Here is an 8,622-nt window from a genome sequence, read left to right on the forward strand (position 1 = left end):
AATTAGTGGCACCGTTTCTTTGAATCAGATGATTTGTGGCTCAATCAATGTATTCGAAAAAAGAAATAGAAATAATAAAGAACAAAAAAGCTTACAAGTTACAAGGCGATGTACTTTTACAAATTGAAGAAACAGATGGCGGTTCTGAATGTTTAGAATTGCTTACACTCTCACGGTTTTCTCCAGATTTGGCCCTTAGGAGGCATTACCTGTTCGCAAGGCTAGAAAACTGCTCGCAAGTAAGAAATATGGCTCTAACAGAGAAGTGCTCACCGACACCGAAGCGAATCGTTCCATAAAAAAGTCATAGGAATATTTCAACGACCGTGATGTATTCGTTTCATGAGGTGATACTTCTGATCATTTTTTTCGTATGAGAAAATGTAGAGTAAAAAATGTTATTTTCATAATACACAGGTTGAGCTTAAAAAAATTTCAAGTCGTATATAATCTGATCAATGTTCGATCCTATTTTATCTACAACGTTTTTTTAACTTTCTGGAATTTGGATTAGAAAATAGTTCTTTCTAATTCGCTACTCTGTAAAAGCTGACAAATTAGTTTGTGATTGAGCCTACCTAGGAATAAACCTTGTTTTAAACGTTTTAGTAACTGGATTTCGAGATAGTTAATTCGCTCTCTGAATAGTTATCTACTCTATAAAAGCTCAAATAATATCAGCTTGTGTTATCTCTATCTTATGCCCATTATATGTTTAATATTTCGCGATTTTACAAATATTAATTAGATTTTTATGTTGGCCCTTTCAACATAAGTCTTAAGTTAAAACGCAGCAGTCTGTATTCTTGGATTGGTCTACGGATGGTTTTGTAAATTGAGCTTTTGTTATTGTTCTTTTTTTAGCGATATTAGAGTTTAATTTAATATTTGTCATAGTTGTCCACTTGTATTCCTAGGTATTTTATTGAGGGCGATGGTTGAATGATGTTGTTTTCAGTTTGGATTTTTGGATAGTTAAGATGTCATTATTATTTATATAAATTGATTATACAAACGTCCCTCTAGAATCTAGATTGATATCAAAGCTTTTAGATCGAACAAATATTCAGACAAGATTCAAAACCACAGCAATTTTGTTCAGTTATGCAGTATTTATGATGATGCTCCACTGAATCTGAATTTGATTTAATTTGAGCTCAGTGAGTCTCGGAAACTGATGTTTGCGAGAAATCTGCTCTTGTAATAACTAGGAATGATATTGTTTTATTACCGTATTGTTAACACAACACAGAGATTGGAGAAGACGTGAAAAAGCTCTTCACCTTTACTGCACCCTGAGGACACAACTGCATCTGTAGGGAAGAACTCGTTGGCAGATTATGCATTTCAGAGAAGGAAACTACTTTTCATATCATTCACGAATTCCTTAGAGGATAATTCGTATGGTGGATGAGCAGCAAACCTATCCAACTAGACCTAATTGCGGAGGCTGTTATAATTTGAAATGAATGGAAAAATCTAGGAATTCATGATGACTGAATATGAGAATCGTAGATCTACAATAATTGACTTAACTGAGTACCATATTTCATAATGAAGTTCGTCATACAGTTAGAGAATTTATGGAAAAAACCAGAAGAGATATCATTAAGCATATGAAAGAATCTCATGATTTTTTCCTCTCAAAGAAAAAGGAGAAAAAAAGTGCATTCAAAAATACTCCACAAGTAGGTATTGAAAGCACAAAAAACCGAATTTATCCTAAATATATTTGGAAATTCACTAGAGTCAGAAAATTTACAGACTTGGTGGAGATTATGGAAAATATACCTAATTATGATGTTTGGTTCAAATTTCGAAATTCCTATACTGAGGGTCAACATCTCATGTTATATCGGTAAAATGTGTTGTATGTTCGAGCAAGCTTTAGTACTACGTGTTTCACCTTGATAAGCATTTTGGAAATGAAATTATACAGGGTGTCCAGGAAAATGTTGGAAATCTCTCGGATTCGGATGAAACATAAAAAAATAAGATGATAAGTTCCCATCATTTTTTTTCCTAGCGGCCCCCCCTACGGAGATACGTCCTCCTAAATGACGTCACTGGAAATCCATTTTACTGGAATAAATTTCAAACTACTTAATAAAATTTAAAGAATATTTGATATGATGAACAGTAATAAGGACCTCTTGAAATACTGCCCTTAAATTCGAATTAGCTCTTTTAGGGGCGGACTAGGTTGTAGGTACATTTTAATGCTTACATTTCAACATCCTGTATGATAAGGAGTAGAAAAAAACGAATTTGGATAGCATGAACATTAAGCAAAAAAAAATTATTGATTTGGCTTCTTTATGAATTCTTTCATATGAAAAAGGTGAATTAATACTCATTTTCATTGTTGAATTTATATATTGACCAACCAAAGTATGTTCATCTGAGATAGAAATATAAATGATGAATATAGTAATTCTGATTTTCTTCATATATCACATTTAGCAGTGAATAAGGTCACAATAGCCAGAATGGTCTCCAATATCCGATAACGGATTGGCACTATCAGGAAGATCACATTTATTAATGTCAATTTTTTAATCATTGGTATTATATTCCTTTGTTGCCTCAAAAATATAATAATTTATTTATATAGGTAGCTCAGCTGAAAGGAAGACTGACTTATATTCAGTCCTTATATAATATATATTCATATTTATTTGATAAAAATAAATATAAACACAAAACACAATATGAATCCACAGATTTTATCTGTGGAAATTAGAAGTGTCTATATTTAGTTTTATCGAAACACTGACTTCAAAACGGAAATTCGTACAATGGTCTAAATTATGATATGAAAAAATAATTTCTAAATGGTCTATACCGATTTTGAAACAATTTAGAAAATATTTTCCTTCACCTGAAACTCCTATGGCCAGTTGCACCATTTGCCTAAACATTGATTAAAAATTTAAACATTGATTTCTTAAGAGAAATCAGAAAGTAATCAATGTTTGAATTTTAATTTCAACTGACCTATATAAATATTCATATTTCTTAGGCACAAGTATCTTTATAATTGTGATTGTGATACTTGTGAAAGAAATGTATTCTAAATTCTAGATTTAAGGCACCGTGACCTTATGATCTACATATTGTGCTTCCCATCAGAGCTGTTCTAGTAATTAGTCGTCGTAGGCTGCAGCTCGCTCTCCACTCCAGAATTCTAATGAACTCCAGTATCTGAGATGGGTTCAAGGATGTTACTTCCTCACTTCTACAAGTCTCTTGACCAAAGCATTTTTGATGTTGGCTAGCAATGTCCAGAGTCTTCCTCTTCCCCGCAGAATCTGCATATTCTTTTTCTGCTAAACTGGTTCTCATGAGGTGCTTCCTGTGGCGGGAAAAATCCTGTGAGGAATCCAGTGAGGAGGTGAAGCACATTATTTATAAGATCTAGATACTTTTAAGATCTTTGCAGTATATTTGGAATGATCCAACCAAGAAAAAATATTTCTTTTTCTTTTTTTTTTGAGTTTTTGCTGTTTTTTCTTTCTCTTGAAATTTTGTTTACCTATACCACAGAAAGGTACTACGGCAATGAAAGGGGTTTTTGCTCCTTTTTTGGCAAGTGTGTTGGCCTATTCATTCGCTTTTATTCCAGAGTGACCGGAAATCTAGACTTAACAAACCTTTTTATTCTTTTCCTTCGGCACTCCAATACCATCTTAGAAACGATAGTTAGGCTATATCATATTTCTGATAGATATATAGAGAGAATTTGGTATCAGTCCCCGTCATGGTTTCAGAACCAACTGTTTATCATTCAATGGTATTCTTTTTGAGAGCTGAGATTAGGGAGAATTTCTTTTCTTCTTAGCATCTTAGTGAACGTTTTATCGATGTTAGATTTCTGAATTAGGTAACACAAGTCATAAATATTTGGTGCGCTATTTTGTTCTTAGCAACCATCCATAAAAGTTACTAATTCAACTTTTGTCAAACCGTATATGTTTCTTGGACGTATTACAACAGAGATCAGTAAAATACCTATTTAAAGGCGCTGAATATGCGTGGACTGGCAAATTCATGGAATCGTAATGAAAAATTTATATTGAAAAAAAATCTTTGATTCAGAGTCGGCACCTTTTAAGCTCTCGTTCATTAATTCGAGAATTGCTCCCTTCTTGGTCAACTGACATCTCAGCGGTGGTCGGCATTGCTATCCTAACTCTCGAGACAATTGGTTTGGACTGCATTCAAACTATTCTCTCAGATTCCTCAGCCTTGAAGACCACATATATGTATATAGGCACCTATGTATATGAGATTGACGGTTACTTTACATGGCTGAGGAGTTCTATTGATATGATTCTCCTGAAATTCAGCAATGTATACGAAGTGAATTTTAATCTTGTCGGATCTCTTGTTCGGAAATATTAGGTAATTTTTTCAAGAAATTTCGCTTGAATATTCTTTGGTTTTGGTTATGCGATCAATAAAAAATTTTGCATCAAGCTTCGAATCCACGGGCGTAGCCAGGAGGGGGGTTGGGGGTTCAAACCACCTCCTACCATATTGGGATCATTTCCGTAGTAACATTCTTGTGTGTTCGCCAAAAATAAAAGTCAAGCTCAGTTAAATGTCCTTGAATTATCAAAATGAAGCGCTTTGGTTGAAGTTATTGAAATCAACCGTCATATAATTGTAACGCTAGTCGGATCTTGCCCATTGATGAACCTAACCGGATATTCATGATCCAATTCTTCAATTTTGAGTTTCTACAGGATTTTCCGTTCTGGAGTTATTGTATTCACAGCTGGACGGGCTGATATACTTAAATTTTACTATATATTGGTCAAGTGTAAATTTGCGGTTGATGGCATTCAAAATATGCTTGATTCTTTCTTAGTATCCATAAAACCAACCCAAACCAAGGGAGATCTTATGTTCACAGGGCTGCCGTTAGGTGGAAAACATTTCGCCTGTGCGGAATTGTTTTAACAAAGAGCTGCAGGACATGTCCCCAGATTACGTTGTCGGATTGTGATATATTTTTAAATCCACAATTCTACTATATCGTTATGAATGTATATTATATTGAATGAAATATCTTCATTTGAGTGATTCCCGATTAGATTTGCAAATTTGAAGATTTGGAATCCGCTATATTTTCTAATTGTCGAATTTATAATGAGCAGAATTTTTATTGTTTTCTGTATCTACCTGCTGAAATCCAAGGTTTGGCAACTTTGGCTCTCCTAGTGTCATTCGTTGTTTCACGTCGTTTGGCGCGCTTGTAGTTTGTTTTCTGAATTTTTGATATATTTAGGTATTTATTTGAATATATTTTGAGTTAATATGAAACGTTGATTCACTATGGGACATAAGAAGTGCGTTCTTTGTGGAGAAACTCGCGAATTGTGTGAAATAACGTATCACTGTTATGTTTTCATTTCCGCGCTTCATGTCAAACTTGATAGTTCACGTTTGCGACTGAATTCGCTTACTGAAAATGACATATGCTCCCTCTATCTATTACTCTGCGGGTATATCAAAGAGTGCAACCAGCTCATATGTGACGAGCGCTTAAAAACTCCAAGTTTCAGGTCAGTGCTTCCCTTATTTTAAATTTAAAATAAAAACTACCTACCTATTGCGAAACTGAAATTTACTATTTCACTATTCGTTCCATCAAAATAAGGACGAAATGTATAATTATCAAGAAATGTAGTGCACTATTTTAACGGGCGTTAAAACGATAAAATTCTCGCCTCAAATCTGGGCGGTAAAATGTACTTTAGGGGACGAATAAAGTGCACTTCATCGCGCGGTCTTACATGATAGTAAATTCTAAAACAAGTTGCAGAATAGGCTCTTATTACCTACAACACGAATGCGAAATGTTGGAATTGCCTTCTGCAACGAGTATAGACGATATTTTCTCTATTTCGGTCAAGTTTTGTGAAATATTGTTGAAATTCAATGAAAAATTCAGATGGTATATCCTAGTGACTTTTGTATTGTATCTTGGCAGTTGGTGTGACTGTAACGAAAATTGACAGATTACGGAATTTGAATAAGTATGAATCGTACGTTTCGAATTTTGAAAGAATTTATATTTATGCATTAAATTCGTTAATTATTCCTGACGAAATCGATTATAACCATCAGAATCAAGAGGAATTGCGAATAATGTTGGGAATCATTTAACTACCTATATCCAAATTGTATTAAATTGACAATTATTGACCTTTGTTGAAATTTGATAGGATTTGAAGTCAGTATTGAAAACCACAATACGTAAAATATAACTGAAAATGATGCTGTAATTACAGCAACGTTTTTAGAACTGTAATGAACTCATTACTATTTTATATGATCGATAGGTATAATCATTAATTTATGTTCATCGCCATACAATAAATAATGATAATAATAGTTTATTACTATACTGAAATAGAGAAAATATATTATTCGCACCTTATTCTTAGTATATTTATACATGAGCACCTAGTGTCTCTAGCGCCGGTTGTGTTCAATCCTCCGCTCGAAAAGCATAATACCATTTTCTTTATGCCTGTTCTCAGACAACGGAAATGAATGTAATGAAAAATGATGATCGATGTATTCCCCCGCTTGACCATTTTCTCCACGATGAATTGGAGAAAAATCGAGGCGGTGGAGTTTCATAATTAAGAACCCGGGAGAGCGCAAAAACGAGCGGTAACTTCAAAGGGAAGGCATAACGAGTGGAAGAATAATATCCACCTTTCAAAATTATATGTTTAGAGGAAGCAAAAGCCGAAATTGTAGCTGATGTAATTTTTCGGCAAGAGCTGATTTCGCACAGAAAGAAGATTCTGCTACAGATCAATATCTGCACGGGTGGCCCCTCACGTATCCATGGCAACCAGCTGCTGCGAGACAGAGTGCCGCCTACGCCTGGGCCTAGGCCACGCCCACGCGGCTGTTGCCCGATTATTCTGTGAAACTGTAGAAAATGAAAAACTGTATTCTTTTTCTTTGTCTGTTCTCTGACTCGCTTTCAAAGATGTGTCGTTCAGAAATTAATTACTACAACCAACAGAATCTGCAGGAAATGCAATCGGAAGACGGGATATGTAAGACCTGATGCGAACGAAGATGATGTAGAAGCTGGTTGATGAGCTTTCGATTCAGAAACTCTTCAGGTAGACTGAGTATCGAACAACCTGAGATGCAATTATATAATTGGTTATGAAAGAGAGTTTTGCAATCTCCACTCGATCTTAGAAATAATAAAACTTCGAAGACTTGTATAATGCGGGAATTTACAACCGAATTTTCATTGTTGAGCATAAATTTTGGTATTAGTAGAGGGTAACGTAATTCTCCAAGAAGAGGCAGCTTAAAAAATCCAATATTTATCACACCAATATAAGCAAGATTAATGGCAGGTTCTACATCTTGGATCAACTAATCAAGCGGTTGTGGCTAGAAACATACGTGGTTATGAACTGAGTTTGAACAGAAAAGGGGATTTGACTGACACATTTACACAGTTGAATTTATTGTAATTCATTTTAAAACTGTAGAAAATTTTCTAGTTTCAATATTGGTGTTTGTTATTCAACTTCATTTTTCCTGATTAATGGATCAAATTTACTGGATGGCAAAATTAGCTTTACAGCCACCCATAAATTCCTGTCACAAAAAAATCAATTCAACAGGACTGTTTTCTGGGTAGAAATATGATTTTCGCTTAAATTTAAATTGCAGTCAAAAATATTTTTTTTCGAAATTTACACCTTCCTCTCTCTCTATTGACTCATCGTAACTCATAATTTTTTTCAAAATGCCATAAAATTTTTTAACAGTTTCGCATAAGGCTTCAATTTTAATATGTATGTTGTTATTTACATATTTGAGAGTAAAAAAAAATTTGATACCAATAAAAACGAGTATATATATTTTTTTTATGTTCAGGTTCCCACGAAAGGAGATATCCTGTAATGTTCAAGGAACATGTTAAGAACCAAGGGAAAGAAGGTAGGAATTGGTGTTCTTTTTGAATTTATGAAGGTTATATGCCTCGGGGAACACCTCCCTAGGCAATGTGTTCCAGAGCCTTGCTGTTCGTCTCTGAAAAGAGATGTTCTGCAGGTCTCCAACGCGACCACAAAGGGGTGTGAAGACTGAACTTGACGGGTTAACCTCGAAGAGACTGCCAAAGGAGGAACGCAAATGCTTCAGTTTTTCGAACTGTGACTGCAAAATTTTCACCATTTGTAGTGAATTTTGACAATTTCACGAAGATGACAGATTCAAAAGAATCTGTCGCCTAGATAGCGGGCTATTCAAATGTATTCGTTATATTTGCTGCTCAAAACGCCTCATAACCTACTGGCAAGAATTCCACTATGGTCTACGATAATCGACAATCATTTTAATTTTTTTTTACTCTGACGTATTAAAATTCATCATGGATAAATCAGAATTAAAATTACTATTTCATTCATAAATAATGACGCACTGGCTAACAGGGGTGTTAAACTGACGAAACACAAAAATATATGAATGTTATAATAAATTAAACGTGAATAATTATTAACCGAAACATATAAGGAAGTAAAAAGAAATCCATTATTATTCCAATAGATGCCTTTAGTTATCTGTATC

This window comes from Harmonia axyridis, chromosome 4, assembly GCF_914767665.1.
Source record: "Harmonia axyridis chromosome 4, icHarAxyr1.1, whole genome shotgun sequence".
NCBI classification, from domain to species: Eukaryota; Metazoa; Arthropoda; class Insecta; order Coleoptera; family Coccinellidae; genus Harmonia; species Harmonia axyridis.